The following is a 20,620-nucleotide window of genomic DNA, read 5'->3' as shown; positions in this document are numbered from 1 at the left end:
GGAATGTATTCTATGTTTTTGGAGAATAGGTGGGTAGATAGATATTTATCTTCTAACTGTCTTTACTTAGTCTATTTTTAAAAATATACACTCCCAGATATTCATAAAGGGATTGGATGGCTACAAACCAAAATTTCTTTGAAACAATGAAGAAAATAAATTTAGGATTAAAAAATATGTTAATAATTCCAATCAATCAATCCACAAACTAGATAAGCCATAAGTGGGAAACTCACTAACTATTGAAAATATTAGGCAGGATCAGAGGGTGAAAGAAACCATATACCCAGCTAAGGTGAATTCACTTTGGTGCTAGGAATCTACACTGTAGAGTTTAAGCAAACCCCGCTCAAACCAAACTTCTAATATCTGTAGAAATTCTTGATATCTATGTAGACATTAAAAAGTTATAGCAAGACAACAACAACAACAACAACAACAACAACAACAACAAAAAACTAGTAGTTTATAAAGTAAGTCTCTTTATTTCCCAATTACTATTCCAAGCTAATGATTTTATTTATACTTTTAGGAAGTTAGAGTACTCCCTCACTCCTAGGAAGAAGTAGGGGAATAAGATTGATTGCTGTTTTAAACCATAGAACAAAAACTTCCTGGAAATCATCTATTTCCAAATTTCCAAAAGATGTTATCTTTCACCTTAAACAGAGAACTAAACATCACCAAGGTTGCTACATCTTCAAATATTTGAAGATAATCTGTGTCTGTCCTGATTGCATCTGACACCAAACCCAGGTTAAATTACAACCATGAAGAGCTACAGTGTGCCCCAAATTAAATTTATTATCTGTACTCCCTAGTGGAAACCTACTGAGTTATCTTCCCAGATCCCAACAATGTCCCCTCCTCTTAGAAACCTGTTGTGCCACAGATCCTGGTTGCCATCTTTCCTACTGTGTGAATGAGCTTCCTGTCCACAATTAATCCAGGACACTGAATCCAGAGTCCTTTCTATAGTAATTTTGAGTTCATAGTTAGAGAAATATTTATATGCCTGTAACATGTCAAATTTGTGACCATACTTTATGCCACCTCTACTAGAGAATCATAGACTATTGTAATAATTTCCTAAATGTTCCTCCAGAAAGCCTGGTCACAGTACAGTGCCATCCACCATGCTGCTCACCTAGCACCCAAACATGGTCTCTTCCTCTAAAAACAAATATAATCATGTCACTCTACTGCTGAAAACCTTGGACAGACATTGTAATTATGCTTACATATGTCTTCATAATTTCATCTCCACATATCTTTTAAGCTCCCATATCCCATCAAACCTCTTCCCCCCTCCATCAGATTATCTGTGACTCACAGACGCAATTTCGTGTTCAGTCATGCTGAATATCTTCATCTCTTCTAACTCCATACATGTTTCTAACTACTTGATTTTATGTATACTTTCTTCCCTTTATCTGAAATACCCTTTCCCCTGTTCTCGTTTTGGTAAATTATTAATCCTTCAACTCAAATATTATCTCTCCCAGAAGCTTTCCACGTCACTTGTCCATTTCTCAATAGTGATTCATCTCTTCTGGGAATCTTATGCCAAAACTTGATAGATAAGCCTAGAGAGTCCTTTTTTTTTTTTGTAACTGTACTTTATTTATGTCTGTTTTTCAAAGCATTCCTACTACTTAACTGTAATTTTATAGGTCCATGCCTGTCTTCCCTTTGAGACTGAGAGATCCTAAATTACAATGATAATATTTTATATATCAAAGCCAGTGTAGAGCTTAGCATGATGGGCACTCATTAAAAGTATGATGAATGCTTATATGAATATTTTGTGTCTTCAGAGTATAAAGCAGGGAACAAAAGGTAAAAATAACAGGAAGAAGATTTTCAAAAGACTCCTATAGTCTATGGCCATGCCACACTGAATGCATCCAATCTCATCTGATCTCGGAAGCTAAGCAGGATTGGGCCTGGTTAGCACTTGGATGGGAAACTACCTAGAAATACCAGGTGCTGTAGGGATTTTTTTTTTTTTTAAAAAAAGATTCCTATAAAATTAACCTTAACAAATAAAGTTTAATGGTCAACAAAATGAATTCAGCCTTACAAATAGGAGTTACACTGGTTAACTTATGGGTTATTTGAGTTCAAGGATTACATCTACTCATCCTTGTACTTCCACAGAAATTACCACTTTATCACATACATCATAGGCACTGAAAAAAATGTTTATGGAGTAAATCAGTACTCTTGCAACTGTATTTACTGATTTTGGGTGTCATAATCAAGAGCATGTGAAAATAAAATTTTATGAGTCAAATATATAATATTGGTTAGAGTGTATATTTCTACAGATTAAAATATGTTAGACTTAAAATGTCTTTGGATTCAAAGATGACTATTTTTCTTTAATATCAACCATGTTTTCAAACTTATGTGAGCACAATTTTATGCACACGTGGCCATTTAAACTATTTTAAATTATTTAGACTTTTTTTTCTTTTTAAATAGTTTTTGATTGACCTCACTGAAATAGATACATGTATAAGGATATAATGAAGTATCAAAGGAGAAGAGTTATTGAAAAAATTATGTAATTCTAGTTAATGAAGATATTCAAAAGATATTAGAAGTGTGAGGGTCTGTGCTAATAAAGAAAGATGAACTTGCATGCAAATGCAGCTGATGGGTTTGAGAGTTTAGACTAGTTTCAGAAATGGTCTGTCAAGTGTGTTTTGGATGAAGGCAATAGGCAGTGACTTTTTGGGGGGTAAGAGACAATGTGTTGGTGTAGTTTTGCATGACCATATAAATCATCCCCAGGTGAATTTTTACTAATCAGGTATCTGTTGCCTATGGGAGCTGCTAGAAAAAGCTGATGACATGAAGTTAGAAAATGAAGGTTGTAATTCTAGTCTTGTCACTGTCAGGTAGCTTGACCCTGTAGAAGTTAGCATACTGTTTTTGCTTCATATGTCTATCATCTAATTCCTCACTGACTAATTTATTTAAAATCACAATAATGGAAATTTTAAAATTAGCTGTTAATAGAGACATAATTTTCAGCAGGCTACTACCTAGCCCTTAATAAAACAAATGCTTGAATTGAAATAACTATTCCTCATGTCTTTTCAATTTTAAAAAGGTATATGAGCACAGGACCAGCTAGTCCTTTTTAGTAGCAATTTTTAAAACATACTGCAGCAAAGCAGAAATATGGAGGAAACAAAGAAAAGAAAGAGAAGAGAAAAAAATAACTTCAGACTTCCAAAAGGCCAACTTTAAAGATGGGTAGTCATAATCCAGATAGTGTCCTTGTGGTATGTTCAGTTAAGAAATTCTTCTTAGGACAGTGGGAATAAAATAGAATAAAGTCCACTAAGAATAATTTAGAAATAGCCTAATTACTAAGACACTTTTTAGTTTTATTTCATCTCAATTTATCTTTATTTGGAATTTGTACAGCATCTTTGAATGAAACACTTTGAAAAAGTCCTATTGAAAGAAATGTAAAATACCTTTCTTTCTTTCTTACCTTCAAGTATGGATAAATCCCTAGCAAATGCACCTGTATACTTCTGTTCACACTATATATATTTATAAGTGCAATTAGCATTTCTTTAGTGTACTATACTTAGTGATTCACTGAATTAAGACTCATTTTGAAGTTTTCCTCCAAAATATTAAACTTTCAGGTCACTGCTGAGCCACTTCAATTATATTAAGTTAAAATACAGAAGTCTGAAGATGTAATATTTGCACTTGATAACTATGTGAGGGCTCGCCATCAGTCTTGCATTATTTGAAAGGAAAATATATATATAATATATACATATGTAAAACCTACTGTCTAAAATGTGAAAATCAACGTAAAATATAGGCCATTTTTTATTATTTAAAAAACTTTGGTTTTTTTGTACCTCTTTACTAGTTCTTACTATAATAAAAAATTTTACTTGAAGCTTTAAATAAAAAAAAGCACAGCAAGGATATTTCTACTTAAATATTGATTGAAAAGCATAAAAGGAGATAATATTTTAAAAGAAATATATATTTCATCTCTTTCTTGCACCAATGACCCCTGACATGGACGCAGTGATAGCCCCTAAGTTTGAAGTCTGAGCTTCCTGAAATTTGGATTGATTTTACCAGTGAATCAACCTATTGTGCTTCCAGGAATCTAATCAAGTCAACCTTCAGGTTGCACATAAGCACATTTCCCAAAGACTTTCCAAATCACAGCTGATCAGGTGGCTCATTAACCAAAAAAAAAAAAAAAAAAAACACTCTGAACACCTACACATTACAGAAACTCCTGAATGATGATGAGCCATTAATATCCAATAAATAAGCCATTAATAATAAGTCTAAACAGCGACTTCTCTCTTGATGGCATTATAAACTCTTTGTTGATGCTTGAGGATACTAAAGTATTCTACATGATTCCTACACTTGATAATTAAAAATTAATGCCATTGAAACTTAACTCAGGCTTTTGAACAAATATGACTTATGCTCGTATTAGTTATTTATTGTCGTGTAACAAATTACTCCAAAACTTAGTGGCTTATAACAATAAGCATTTGTTATCTCCATTTCTATCAGTAAGGAATTAGGGAGCAGCTTACTTGGATCATTCTGGCCTAGAATCTTGTGAATTTGGAGCCAAGATGTCAGTCTCAAATTCAGTTATCTGAAGCCTTGCTTTGGGCTGCAGAATCAACTTGCAAGATGACTCATTGATATGGCTATTGGCTGAAGGCTTCAGTTGTTAGCCACAAAGATTGTCCACAGGGCCTAGGGCATAGGGCATAAGGCACTACACTGCTAAGCAGTCTTACAGCGTGACAGCTATTTTCTCCCAAAGTAAGAGTTTCAAAGGAGAGAGCAAAAAGAAAACCACAATGCCTTATATGACTCAGTCTTGGAAGCCAGATACTATTACTTCCACCATATTTTAGAATCATTATGTACAAATTACACTCACAGGAGGTAAATTAGGTTCCACATTTTTAAGAGAGAGGTATTGAAGAACATGTGAGCATATTTTAAAACCACCACACATGCAAATTTATTTTCCGCAAATAAATGCTAGACACATATGGTGGGCAACAACAGTCATATTAAAAGAAATGAAGAATTAAATGTATGAAGTGCATGGTACATGACCTATATCTCAACAAGGCTGTTAAAATTTATTTTTTAAATAAAAAAAAAATGGGAAGGCACTTCATTGAGAGAAGAAAGAATTAAGATATTTGGAGCTTGTTGTACGCCCAGTATTTTACCCAGGACAACTTGTTTAAGCATCATAATAAACAAGATATAGTAGTGCACTAGAGCTGGTATGCCCTGGTTTGCGAATGACAATTATTAACAACTCTGTCCAGTTCCCGGTGTCTATAACATCATGTTGAAATCTTGAAATCAGCCATGGTGGGAGTATTCACACCATGGAAATTGCTAAATTCTGTAAATCAGTGGTCTTTTTTCCCAAAAGAGCTGGTTGTAAAATATTTATGAGCATAACACTGGGTATGATTGGCTGTAATTTAGAGATGAGAAAAATTAGGAAAAAGAGGTTTTTAAATTTGTTTTCAAAATTTTGTTGATATTTTTGCTTTCCACAAGGGCCATAGGGTAGTAAACAGGAAGTCCAGGACTTCAGATCAGTGTTGAATGAATCTAAAATTAGTTTTGTTTCTAGTATTTAAGCTACCTCTTTAAAGAGATTAATTGCTATCTACTGTCCAAACCATTTTTCTTGTTCCCATCATGGTATTGGTATATTTGTAATGATAAGGAACATCAATTATGATTAATTAGCTGACCATTTATAAGTGAGAAATAATTCTACCTAACTTTAGAGGTTAAGAGAAAATACTAGTAAAAGTCAACAATAAAAAGAGCAAACTGCAGTTTAATTCTAAGTAGAAAAAAATGGGGAGAGAAAAGGTAGCTAATTGGGGGAACTCTGCATTCTATTAAATAGGAAATTGCTAGAAATTGGATATATGAGGCATCTATGTATTAACCAACCAAAGTGTGAGAATATTTCCTCAGTATAGAAAACATTGAACCTAATTTGTCTAATTTGACATTTATCTCTCAAATCAGTATTCATTACCTCTAACCTCAAATAAACACTTTTAAAAATTATGCCTTGTTTGTACAATTTTTGCCCAATTTTGCATATTTTAAACATCCATATTCTATACACGTATGTGGAGTTATGCAGAATTTTCCCTCTGCAGACAACCATACAAACAGTAATGCATGCATAGCCCAAAATGGAAGCTTGTAATGTGTGGAGAATGCAGAAGGATGACATGGCCTTCAGTGGAGCAACCGTTTTGTTGTTGTTGTTGTTTTTATAGCAATAATACTAATAACTCAAAAGTGATCACAATTATAGATATTTATTAAAACACTGAGCTAGAGATTATGGACATGTGCATTTAAGTACACACATGTAAAATCTCACCACCATGCTAGAGATGAAAACGTGACAGCTAGGTAACCATGGAGACAGAAGCAGAGACAGCAGCTACTAACTCTGAATACCAATTAACAGCTAGCACTTCTTTATGTTACTAAAATTGGTTGCCAGGGCAACTCACAGGATTGGCTTAGGTTATCAAATGAATTACATACTGGATCCAAAAAGTCAGATTCTTTAGAATTTTATAGATCTTAACTTAAAGAAATTCTGTGTGGGAGTTCATGCTACTCCCAGGATAGTATCTGTTGTCTCTGATTTTTCCCTTGTCATTCTTCTTTTTCTTTCCTTTAACATCTTCCTTAGGCAGAACTAGGATACCTACCTTAACATTTTCATAATGTTAGCATTGAAAATAAATAAAATGAAGCCACTATCCAATAAATTCTTTTAATATAAACAAACACAAACAAGGTTATATCTGCATGAAATGGTTGATCCTTGGGTAGCTACAATTTATCAAGCAACTACTATCTGACTATGTGAGAAATGCTTCATATATTGTATTTAGTCTTCAAAAAGAAATCTGGACATAATATTAACCATGTATTAAATTGAATGGTTTGCCACAGGCAGGATTCGGGCTGAATCCTGGTTGTCTTTCAGAGTCTATGATATAAGCAATAGCAGAACCCAGTGAGTAAGAGCCAACTTGTCTTAACTCAGTCTCCCACTCCATTGCTTGGTAACCTTGAACTGTGCTTTCATTTACTGAGTTTTTAACTGAGATCTTCTCACCACCTCTACTACAGCCACCCTGCTCCACACCACCTCTTTGCCCTAGGTTATTACAACAGCTTCCAACTTCTCCCCAGTACCCAGCATGATACTAATAAAACATGTTAGTTCATGTTATTTCTCTTGTGACCCTAATCTCTTAGCATTGTAGTGAGATTGCATGAGAAATTTCCTATAAGAAAATAGGCGTAGCCCCACACGCAGTATAAGCTAAGCATTCACCCATTGGACAGATATTATTGAATACCTACTATGTGCTCAGTGCTGGGGAGACAGCAGTGAACAATACTGAGAAGAATCCCAGACTTGCAGAGATTCCCTGAAAATACAAAATATTTCAGATCATGGTAAGTGCTAAGAGAAAAACTTAAAGCATGGGAGGCAAATGAGGAGGAGGAGTCTAAACAGTTCCATGGGATGACTGGAGAAGGCCTCTCTGAGAAGGTGACATTTGAGTGAAGACCTGATCAGTGAGTGTGTGAGCCATGTAAATGTGTAGGGAAAGAGCACCCCAGGTGGAGAGCTTAGCAGTGGTCGAGTCTGCCTCAGGGACAGGTGCCTGGCATCTGCGGGGAGGAGAGTCTGAAAAGTGCTAGGTTAGAGACGCTGTGGAGGGAGATGCACATCACTTGGAGCCTTGGGGAACATACCAAAGGCTTTGGCTCTTACTTTCAGAGAAATAAGGGGTCACTGAAAATTATCATGAGTTGATTGTGTTTTATTAGGATGCTCTGGCTGCTGGTGACAGTTGGGTATCTGTTGGAATTATCCATGGAATTATCCATGGCAGATGGGCTGATGATTTGGTGGCTGCAGCAAAGGTGTCAAAAGTGGTAGGGATGTTCAGTAAAGTGTCTCAGTAAGTGATGGCTATTACAACACTTTCTGACATTGTCTCTATATTTTAAGATGAATTAATGAATCAGTTTAGGCAAACTACCACTTGGTTCCATGTTTATGCCCTGTCAGTTCATGCTGAGCAATCAAACCTACTTGTATTGTAGTCAATTTATAATATTCTGACTTACAGCGAATGGTTTCCTGGTCATGTTTTTCTTTCAATACTTTGTCACTGTTTATCTACAGTGCTATAAAACATTAAATAAGTAATAGGAAAATTATATGGTGGTTGCCACAGGTGGAGGGTAGGGGATGTGAGAGGTGGGTGAATATAGTCAATGCTACAAACTTCCACTTATAAGTTCCGGGATGTAATGTACATCCTGGTGACTATATTTAACGATACTGTATCAAATATTTAGAAGTTGCTAAAAGAATAGAACTTAAACGTTCTCATCACAAGAAAAATAAATTATAACTATGAGATGATGGATGTTAACTAAACTTATTATAATTATTTTTCTCTCTCTCTATATATATATATATCAAATCACTACATTGTACACCTTAAACCAATACAATGCTTTATGTCAATTATATTTTAATAAAACTAAAGGGGAGAAAATGAGCAGATAAAGTTTAAAAAAGCAAATAGAACAGAAATTAAAAAATATATAATGGTTAAATATACTCAATAAAGTGTTATAAGATAAATAAAAATTAAAAATACATAAAATTTATTTTAATGAAAAAAGTAAACTATGTAAATATTTGATTGAAAGCCATAAAGCAAAATCACTCCTCTAATGAAGAATTGTCTTTGCTATCATGCCTCGTGACTAAAAAACACAAAATAGTGAAGTAATACCTGAGATTTTTACTGAAGCAAGTTCAATAAGCAAAAAGTAATGTATTACTTGAGCTAGTCGTTGAATAAGATGCAATGTATTAATGCCATTTCCCTTTCAATAAAGCTCCGTGAATGCATACAATAGTAAAGTTATTAATTAGGGCATTTTTTGTTGTTATTGTTTCTCAAAGCTTTCCCTCTAATATACCACATTTCTTCACGAGAAATAATAAAAGGCTGTTCTCTTTTCCTTACTGAGAAGAATTAAAGATTTGTCAAATATGACAGCCTTGAGCCTTCAACTGACAGCTCTTGCTTATTTCCTGAACCTTAACTAAATTTTCTTAGCGTCTAAGAACTAATCACATTCCATACATACACCTGATTTTAAAATGATATGAAATGTAACATGTATTAAACTCATTGTTCAAACTTTTAAGTTTTTCATTTGTATAGGCAATAAGGAACAAGTAAGGACTTTTGTTCTAATAATAATATTGTTAATAATAACAGCTGCTAACAGTGTTGAAAGTAAGTATAGCACTTACTTTGTGCCAAGCACTGCTCTCCGTACTTTAAGTCTAACTCATAAAGAGTGCTCACTACAGTCCTATGAGTGAGGTACTGTTGGCATCATCCCCATCTTACAATTGAGGAAAGCAAGCACAGTGAAATTTGTTTACTCTAGGTAATAAGTAGCACAGCTGCGAGTCAAACCATGTAGTCTGACTTCAGACTCTGTGCTCTTAACCCTGACACCCCACTGACTATCAGCATGTAGAACAGGATAATATTTAAAAATATTACCTCATTTCATTCTTCTTGGACTTCCATCCCTAAGCTTCCCTCACCCTTACCACCTGTAGTCTGTAAATTTTATAAGTATCTATAAAGCCTAAGCCTTTATAGATACTTATCATAATGGTATCAAAGCGTGAATAAATAAGAAGTGTTTAACAGAGTGCTGTAGAAGAGAGAATTTATGAAGCATGGCTTTATTCTAGTGTCTGACTATCTTGAATAGCAGGACAGCATAGTGGCCAAGTTTACAGACTCTAAACCTAGATCTCGGCTGTGCCACTTACCAGCTACACAAGCCCAGGCAAGTTACTCGACACCTTGTGCCTCAGTGTCCCCATTAGACCAAATGAGTATATTAATAGTATTAATATAGAATTACCTGAGAAGAAATGAATTATATGGTAAGTGTTTAGAAGAGGGATTAACACATAACCAATGATATGCAAGCAGTAACAATGATTATTGGCCATGAGATAAATGAACAATGTGGTCTAGCATCTCTTTTTTTAAAAACCATATTATATGTAATTGCCCTTGTAAATGTTTGAAAAAATATACATATATGGTTCATGAGTTCTTACTAAGTACTGTTATAAGCAGTATATATATTTTAAGTCATTTAATTTAGGAAGAAAATGTCTAACAAAATATTTTATTAGAACTTGGATGGAAATAAAAGATATTCTCCATTAATCATTTTTATTTTAAAAATTATTTACTATAGCACTTATAGAGCTAGGTCATGGGAGATGTATAGAGTTTCCCCTAATCAATGTAGGGATAAAAAGTAACCTTTATGAAGCACAGAATGACATACTGAATTAACTATGCAGTATACAACTTGAAATTCTTAATGATCAAGACTAAAGCTGGCATGGTCTCCTTAACTGCTAGCAAAGCTATTTTAAATGCAGGTTAACTAAAGGCCAGACTGAAACCAAGCTAATTTAGGGTCAAATCAAGCTAATTTAAACACATATACTCCAAATCCAAAAGCATGCCTATTATCCCTTTCTCCCTTCCATACAAGAATATCTCAATCTGTTCTTGTATCAGCATAATTAGCAACTTATGTCACCCTGGCTCTGAGATAAATACTAATTAAAGAACATTTTTATGCCAGCAAACACTTGCCTCTCAAACCAGCACTTTGAAATATGTTATCACCTGGTTCTATAAAAAGTAAGCTGGGTGGGGTGGCTTCTGAGACCTGCTGGGATAATATTTGCACTATCTTAGTGGGTGCTTCTTTTGCATACAAGCCTTCTTGCAAATATAGCTCACAATTGTCAATACGAGGCACAGGGAAATGAGTTTCTGTGGAGAAAACAGAACTGTTTGCTTATTCTCACAGATCCGGCAATTCTGTGCCCCCCACTCGTTGGCATGGAGTGACAGCTGGCCATTCCAGGGTGGACAAAAACATTTCCCCCTGGCATGTTCTCTCCACTGGCCTATGTTGAACAGAGGCCAAGTTCATTTATAGTTATTTCAAGGACAGACTTAAGATTTATTTCAAGGGCTCTAACAATATTAGCTTTTCTAAGGAGGCACGGCATGATACCAACTATTGGTCGGCTCAAAGACTTAAGCCTACAATGTCTCTACAAGCTGGGCAAACTTTCATAATTATAAAACACACACTCTTGCTATCCAGAAGCCTTAACAAAACAACTCAAAATCAATGTACATTTTCTCCATTTCCTTTGGCATAAACTTCCTCAGAACCCTCTCAAGTTTCTTGATAGCAGAAGGAGGTTAAATAAATGTTGAAAACAAACCATTAGACTTGCTGAGCTGGATTTTTGAATAGCCTCCAAATTCCACCATGGCCACTTCTTTCTGATGTGCCCATTTTAATCCTAGGATATTAAAGCAGTTGGTAAACATTAACTTACAGATCCTCTTAAAAATCTTTCTGGGTGGTAGATGTCTGAGTTCACAAGTGGGAGAGTGTGTTGACAGGCTCTCCGTCTGGAATTCATGGCTAATACCTGGCAGTATCACATTCAGAGGGGACAGATGCATTTCCACTTTTCACAGGGGATTGTCTCTGCTGTAATGCGATAGTTCAAGTGCCCGGCTTAGGGCCTACTTCATCGCAGATGCTCAATGTAGCTTTGTTGACTGAACAAAATAGCACGTTCTTAAAACAATATTTTCTTTTGCTACTTTGTGATGTCACTTAAACTCTAAATCAGGAACAGAAGGGTTCAAATTAATTGGAAAGAAATCTACTTTTTAAAAATTTTAGTATAGTTGGCATACATTGTATATTAGTTGCAAGTATATGACGTAGTGATTTGATGTTTATACATTCTACCACATGATCACCACACTGTCTAGTAACCACCGGTCACCATTTAAAGTTATCACACTATCACCGACTATGTCTCTTTTCACCTTTTTCACCCATCCTTCTGCCTCACTTCCTCTGGCAACCAGCAGTTTACTCAATTCTGAAGGTGAAGTGCCTACGTTCATGGAATGAAAATTAGGATCTTATTTCTTTAAAAACAGTTGAACTATTTTCTCCCCCCACCCCAGATTAATGAGAGATAACTGAATAAGTAAAATTGTAAGATATTTAAAGTAAGAGAAACACTAAGAGAAATAATTAGCCATACAATGCGAGTCTAGGTGTGGTAGCTTATTGCTCTGTTAATAATATGCATCATAGCTTCTCCTTTCTATAAACTACATGGATTCACCTTTAAAAAATTAGACAAAAAGAAGGCACACATGATTTTGAGTTTTTGTTGTTGTTGCCAACACCAAAACATAACTACGTGATTTTGCCAAAGACAAGCAATAAGAAAGTTCACATCATCACCCTAATTAATACTACTTATACCTACAGTTTCTAACAATTACCTTTCTAGCCTCTTTCAAATATAATTTAATATTGTTAAAATTCCCACAAACTTATCTTTAGTAGAGCTTTAACCATTAGTGTCAGGACAAATATTCTCAAATCATTAATTAAAAAAAATTTTTTTAATGTGTGAGCCATTAGTGAGATATACCATACCCAATAACTTAAACATAGAGAAAATAATATTGTCACTTCAGAGTTAAACTAGCAAAATACATCTATTCTGTGTGATTGACCATTTGCGGCAACTAAGAACATGTCTGTAAGTCTGCATCTACCCATCCAAGACTCCTGTCAGAATGCTCTGGAGAAATCTCAGGGAACCAGGCTGGATAAGATATTATTTTGGTAGGCAACAACTTAATCAATTGCACCATATTGTATTGGGAGAAATTCTAACACCAGCAATTAAATGAAGAACCTACCTGTACCCTGTGAAAGTAGAGATGAACATTGCCAGAAAAAGGCTGCTCTTAGACACCCAATCAAGGTGGCATTTATCTTTTTTGATGCTTTGAGGTCCAGGATCTGGCCCTCGAATTTACAGTCTGATCTTTTAGTATGCAGATTGTATGGATCTTTGGGATTCACAATGTCCACACTCACAGAGATTGCTGTATTAAAATTCAGTTAAAGAACTGAAATGTCTGGATCAGTCGGTTAATATATTCTTTCCTGGAAGACAAGCTACATGCAAAGCCACATTTTTATTTGATTTGGTAAAGTAGGACCAGAAAAAGGAGACTATATTAAGTAGAAAGAGTGTTTAGTAGTGTCAGGGATATCATAAGTGGTCACATCTATTGGAAGGTACATCTCTTGCTAACACATCTATTGGAAGGTACATCTCTTTTTAATTTGTGCTTGAGTGGCCCTGGCTTATTTTTTTTTTTTTTTCACCGATGGTTTAGTGGTTCCCAATCCTGAGTGGACAGCAGAATGTCTTACTGAGCTTTGAAACAGCAAAAATGTATCAATCCCCCCATACCCTCTCCAATCTAAGATCAACTGATTTATAATGGGGGTGACTCTCAGAACTCTTCTTGTTTAAGAGATTCTGATACAGACAGTCTTATTATTTGGTGGCACTTGTTCTTTGAAATCAGAAAGACTTGAATCAAAATTCTGGGTCTGTTACTTAGAAAAATTAACTTGGAGGCGGGGCTGAAAAAATTTTCAAAGCCTCCGTTTCTTCATCCGAAAACTAGGTATGATAATGCCTACTTATCAAATAATATTTGTAGATCCAATGCCAGCTAAGCATTCAGTAAGATAGATAGCTATTTACTAACTTTCCCCATATATACAAGTGATTAGGTGGAATACAATTGATTAGGTTGTTGCTTATTAAACTAGATTCCTGGATCTCTGAGAAATTTTCCAGTCATTCTGAGTAGAGTCGTAGGTGTAGAGATACATGATTACAAATTCTTGGTTGATTCTCATAAATGGCTAACCACACAAAATGGGTGGGTTTTACTAGTTTAATGCTGCAAAAGCAGTCTTGTTTTCCCCATTCCCAAGTTCTTGGGGATGAGTGTTTCTTCAATGCCACAAAATGTAGATAAAAAGTCTTTTTGTCTATATTTTTATTCCAAAAGACTCAAAGCTCATATCAGTGGGTTGAGAATGTTTCAATAGAAACACGTGTGTGCACGCACGTGTACACACACACACACGTGCACACGCACACACACACTAGTCTTTGTTCGTTATTAGGGCCAGGCTATTTTCCTAATTCCATTTTATCTTAAGATCACCTCTCTACTGGAGGATACTTTGTCCCTAAGTAAAGAGTTTCTGGTGGCCAGTCTCACCAGTTCATTAGTTTTAAGATCTGAAGTCTAGCAACCAATAGCCTAAAATCAAAACTGGGGCTTATTAAATGAGAAAGATGAACATAGAGGAATTAGAAAACACTAAGAAATGTGATAAGGAATACTAATTTTTTCCATTAAAAAACAACCAGCCAGGCAATATGTCCCCCAGGGCTATTCTATTCAGGCTATTCCTCTACTTTTATTGCATGTGCTCGTATGTATGTTAACCATTGATTTCAAGTCGATGCTGATAGCAGCTTGTGCTGACTCTCCTCAAGTGTGCCTGAAAAGAACATATGTGACCTGTTATCTGTTCTCAGCAGATAAATCACTCTCCATTTTACCAGTCCTGGCAGGGTAAAAGGAGAATCTATGAAACTACAAGATTGAAAATAAACCCTCCTTGCTTTAAGAGAAGCCACTGACCAAGGCAAGCAGACTGACAACAGATGTCTTACATTCAAAACAATCCTGATCCACTTCCAGAGATTCAGAAAATTCCAAGCACGAACTGCGTTTCACTTTACATCTCATGGCATCACAAGTCCATTTTCAGTCATTTGTCAATTTCCAATGAGTAATTACTTTTTTATAGCACTTGATATTTCACTCTTCTTAAATATATCATGTATGTGCCTTTCTTGGTCTTGCATAAGTTTTTTTGCAAGGCCACTCATGAGCTGGTTCCAGGGAGTGAACATCTTAAATGTCATTGCATGTCTAAATATGACAAATTGAATTAGAGGAAATATAAAGAGTCACATGACTCAGTGTTAACAACGAGAATGTTTAAACTGTACTCTAAAGAAACATACTATAAGAATTATCACGAAGCAGGGTGCAAATATTTCAACACCATTACTTCAAATTATTGCCATTTTTAAAAATTTCAAAGGATGTTTAATTTAACTGAACTTGAGTTAGGCAGCCTCCTTTTATTTCTAAGTAGCATGTGTTCTACAGACGTGAATGACAAATCCAAATCCAGGGAGCTAAACCAAAGTTACACTAGCAATTTGAAAAATGCAAACCATCTCTGTGAAGCTGCTTCTAAGTAAATGTCCAGATCATGTTTAAGCTGTTTTATTTCTGTATAACTTTGGATTTGTGGGTTAATGGTTATTTTTGCAATGCCTTTGCTATTTATGCAACACATCCACTGTTTTTGCAGTTCAGGAAAAATTCCCTTAAAAATTGAGATTAAAAAAATAATAAAGTGTGTTTTGCAATGAATGTGGTGGATGGAAGTCGTGTAGTAGGGACTATGAACCTTGCACAGTATATATAATTCTGTTTCGCATTCTAAAGGCATGGAAGTTTTAAATGTGTGTGAAAAGTAATGGATCTAGGCTTTTCAGCTCTCAGGGTAGGCTGGTAGATGAAAAGGTTCTGGAGGTCTTAGGCCAAAGTTGGCAGAAAGTATTTTAATACTTATCTTCCCATTACGATATGTACTATATGGTGTTATCAATGTTATATTTAGTGGTATGCATCAAAATAACATTATCTTGTATTTATGATGTAAATTATGGTTTGTTGCTTTCACATATATTCTATCATTTGACCCGTGCAAGACAAGCAGTATTATTTTCATTCGTTGGATGACAAAGTTAAATAAGGCCCAGAGTACTCTGTGCTAGAAGGCGATGCTGCAGCAGGGAATGGATAGTCATAAATTGCTAAACCTCAAGGTATGCCTGGGAACGATCCAGAGCTTGAAGGAGAGAGCAGAGGGACCTTTGCATCCCCTTTTTGTAAGAAGGAGTCTCTTCCCTGCTTCCCTTCCCAAGACACAAATTTATAATAATGCAACCTCAAAGAATGAACATTAGAAAGAAATTCGCATTCATATCACCTAAAATATAAAAAATTAGATTAGCTTACTTTTCTGAAATCATAAGTGCTTAAACCACATAAATACTAATATTTTATATTGGTGTTATTATTATTCAGTTACTCTATACACATCAATCTTTTTCTTCCTTCTGTATCTCTTGGGTTGAGACTGAAGAAGAGTTGTGAGCCTGGTGTTCATCTACTTCTCCAGGGACATCCCTGTCCGCTAAGTAGATACAATCCCACAGGAAAGTGACACCGTGGAAAGGCAGCATTTTCTCCAAAGCCCCAGAACAGCTGCCAATAAGAGCTGAAGTTTAGAAGAGACTCCAGGGCAAATAAATGTAGTGACTGGCTGGCTGACTACAAACAGAAGAGCTTTGCTCCCAGCTTAACAAATTATCGGGAATTCTAGAGGTCAAGTCTCTGTGCCCCAATTCGGCCCAACCATGTCATTAATAAAATAAGGATATAGATTTAAACAAAAATAACCCAAGCCATTTGACCTTCTATCTCCATGCTAGTATCAAGTCCCGCTTAACTTTTATAAAGGCACAGTTATTATTCATGAGACATTGTTTTTGTCTGAATTCTTTAAGGTGACTAAAGTAAAGGTGAGTAATATATGCCAAACCTCTTCCTGTGGAGCGCTATACAAAGTTTATTTATTTTTTTATTGACTCAACTCCTTTAAAAATAAAACAGAAATATAAACCAATGCCATCAGTACACAAACACATGAGATCATGCTTCCACTTCTTATTATGTTAGATATGTGGAAGGGGAGATTGAGGACAGCAGAAAAGGTGAAAGGAAGCAACGACGAGGAAACAATAAGAGTAAAGTTCCTGATAAGAGTGCAAAAGTGAGGTCACATCCTGCCTTTAACCTTTATCCAGTTATCTACTGATTAGTTAGTCAATCCCTAAATTTTAAGATAATCATCTGTAAAATTAATTGCTGGAGTACAAGAGATTAGAGAAGACCTCACACTTAGAAGGACCTGCACTTGGTTTAATGTTCTATTAATTGATGTTTCCATTCTTAATAATTCATGAACAAGGGGCCCTGGATTTTCATTTTACACTGAGACACACAAATATAGCTGATCCTGGACATCTTGGCAAGCTCCAGGCTATATCCCGGCTAACCTTCATTTTAAAAAGTGTGTGTGTGTGTGTGTGTGTGTGTGTGTGTGTGTGTGTATGTGTGTGTACAATCCTTGAAAAGAAACTATGTTAGAATATTTTCAAACATAAAGTATTCTTATATTTGGAAACGATAATCTTCTCAATTTACCTGCTCTATCTTTGATACATTTTATATTATTTTTAGCAAAATATCTTCTCCTTATTCAGTTTTAGAGGATGAAGAGAAAATGTGTTAAAAAAGATATAAATGAAAAAACTATTATTTTTCATTATAAATAACTTTGAAGATAAGAATGGCAATTATAAATATGTGAACACTGGTGCATCTAGCATTTTTAGCTCTTTGGACAGTCTGGGCTGGAGGAGAAATGGATTCTGAGAGGTTCTGGGATGAAGTGAATATAGCATCAGAAAATAATTCAAAGAAATTCTCCACATTTATCAATTTATTCAGGTTTACTTTAACATCTTTCCCCAAATCAACTTTCTTACTCCCAATCTCATCTTTATTTCTAGGTCTTTCCTAATTTGAGATTGTATGTATTATGTCAGCCACTCACTATGAGAATCGTTCATCACGGACGCCTCCTCATTCCCTTACTTAGCAATAGCTAGTAGTCTAGACTCAAGCAGCTATGGCCTCAAGGGACTGTCATTTTTCTCAGAAGTCGATTTTATTATTCCAAGCATTTGTTTTTTGGCTCTAAGTCAAGAAATATATGTTGAATTGTGTCGCCACACAAAAAAAGTTATGTTGGAGTTTTCATGCCTAGTACCTCGGAATGTGGCCTTATTTGGAGAAAGGTCTTTAGACAGAGGTAATTAAGTTAAAATTAGGTCATTAAAATGAGCCCTAACGTAATATGCCTGATATTCTTATAAAAAAGGAAATTTGGACACAAAGACAGATGTAGAGGGACACAGGAAGAAGATGGCTATCTATAAGCCAAAGAGAGAGGCCTGGACCAGCAGGGAAGGTCCTGCAGCCCTCAAAAGGAACTAACCCTGCTGACACCTTGCACTTGGACTTCTAGCCTCCAGAACTGTGAGATGATACATTTATGTTGTTTAAGATGCTCCGTTTGTGGTACTTTGAACAGCAACCCTAACCAATTAAACAACTAGTATTTCAAAAATCTTTTAAAAAATACTTTTGTGGTTTCCTGCAGTGGTGATTCTCGGTTATGACATCTCAACATACTGATGTGTGACAGTGACTTGTGAGGTTTTTCATAAATCATTGTTCTAATTAATAATAGTTGAAGTAATAGACTATTCTTAAAATTTATCTTACATATAAGAATTGATTAAAATTCTCCCTATAATATCCATACTCTTACCAATGTAAATTCTCATATTTCCCTTGAATGTTATAGAAATAGAAATATAGCTAATGTGCGTGGGATTGCGAACTACCTTGGATATGCTTAGTAAAGTGTTTAGCATGTGTGACTACTGACTGACTTATGAGTATAAGGAAAAAAAAATATTTGCACCTGCTCTCCATAAGACCAGCTTTCTAACTCTAATTTATAGTTACAATATACCCATTTCGGAAAAAGTTACCTCACTTGGGATTCTATTTTCTGAATGACTGGTATATTGTTTTAGGACATTGTTTCTCTTTCCAATAATATCATTATGGAATTTGTACCAATACAATCATATCTATATGCTGTTACTAGGCTACAGTAGTCAGTCAAAAGGGAGAAATTTACCATAACCAATACCACATAACAATATTGGATGCATTTTTACTAAATTAACAAACTTGTTCAGAAGTGTAAAACCAATAGTCAGATACTAGCCCTCATTGCTACAATCTGTAAATTTAATAAATATATTTTCTTCGAGACAATATAAAAACATATAATTTTGAAAATAATAAATTTTTGAATCATTGATAATTATTATTTTATATTCATTTTCCAGTCAATTTAGATTGCTCATAACTAGATATTTTGGAGCTTATGTGATATTTAAAAAGTACTTACCTGTGACATTAATTTAAATATCAGAAAGATAAATAAAACTCTGTAATGGGGCTCCCTTTTCAAATAACAGTCTCTAATAGAATTACATCCATCTCCTCCAGTACTGAACATACTCCATAGAGTTATTTTAAATTGTCATTTCCCAAACTTTTTTGATTTAAGAATCCCATTTATGGTAACATATGATGGTCTGAACCTTCGTAGCACTTTTAGTCTTTTTATCATATTTGCAGGATATTGACTAAGAAATGGTTTTAATAATAAATATTTTATTTTAGATATAAGACTAAAGATCTTGCTTTTGAAAATTGAATTTCACTTCAGTAATTTTTAGTAATAGTCATTCTACATAAAAAACAAATTACAACCTTCCACATATACCATGCGAAGGCATGCAATTAATTTACTTGAAATCAATTATTTCATAACAGAATACATTTCAGACAAACTTTTAAATGAAAGATTATGTTGGCTTAGTGACAATGCATATGAAAATGTAGATCGAAATTTAACATGATTTAGCAATCAAAACTAGAATAAATCTGCTTTTATAACTGTTTAAATTTTGGAGGCTTATATTTATGTCTTTTATCTAAAATACCAGTTGAGAGAGGTTTTAAACTACTATTCCAAGCACTTATTTTCATATTGCCCACTTTGGTGTGGCTAGTCTTTATTCCCAATAAATGAAAATCCAAATTAGGTATAATAATAATCTATTTGCTTTAAAAATATCTTTTGAAAGTTGTAAAGCCATCTTCTTATTACATAAAAATTTTTCATTATATGACTATAACTTACAGATAAGGCAAAGATCACTGAAGCAAATATATAGAATTATTATCCTTTTTGTTTGTCTTTAACTTCTATATTATAAAACCAAAATTTCTTATGATTTCTGCCTTTCAACAATGGTCAGTTCTAAATCTGAACTAATCAATCAATGTCTATAAATAAAGACCACTCAAAGCTGTACAATTGTAAATGAAGGTAGAGGTGGTTAGCTGAGTCATGATTATACTTATCACAGCTTTCCTGCCTTTCTTACTCCTACTGTTTAGTAGGCTCCTGGAGGCACTCATACTATTATGTTTTAAAAGGAAAGAAATAGTCAAATAATATGAATTATTTTAGGATTGCATTAAGATGACAGACCAAGTATACATACATGCATCTATTTGCCCCCTCTCTCCTCAAATACTTTGAAATGAAAAAAAAAATCCATATTTTTAAAAGAAAA

The 20,620-nt window shown here is 34.6% G+C and overlaps 1 long non-coding RNA gene and 1 pseudogene across 2 annotated transcripts in view; one reads left to right on the top strand and one right to left on the bottom strand.

The window, feature by feature from the left end:
* Positions 1-1,442, bottom strand: part of LOC107503313 — a 56,347-nt gene extending 54,905 nt beyond the window's left edge. For both annotated transcript variants that reach the window (XR_001595207.2, XR_001595206.2), the window contains exon 1: positions 1,334-1,442. This is a non-coding gene — a long non-coding RNA (uncharacterized LOC107503313). The remainder of the gene's footprint in view (positions 1-1,333) is intronic.
* Positions 1,443-1,879: 437 nt separating this feature from the next.
* Positions 1,880-1,998, top strand: LOC118607652 (annotated as a pseudogene).
* Positions 1,999-20,620: the final 18,622 nt, after the last annotated feature.

Source organism: Rousettus aegyptiacus, unplaced genomic scaffold (assembly GCF_014176215.1).
Source record: "Rousettus aegyptiacus isolate mRouAeg1 unplaced genomic scaffold, mRouAeg1.p scaffold_m13_p_8, whole genome shotgun sequence".
NCBI classification, from domain to species: Eukaryota; Metazoa; Chordata; class Mammalia; order Chiroptera; family Pteropodidae; genus Rousettus; species Rousettus aegyptiacus.
Note: the sequence above shows the minus strand (reverse complement) of the source record. Positions and strands in the feature narration are given on the sequence as shown.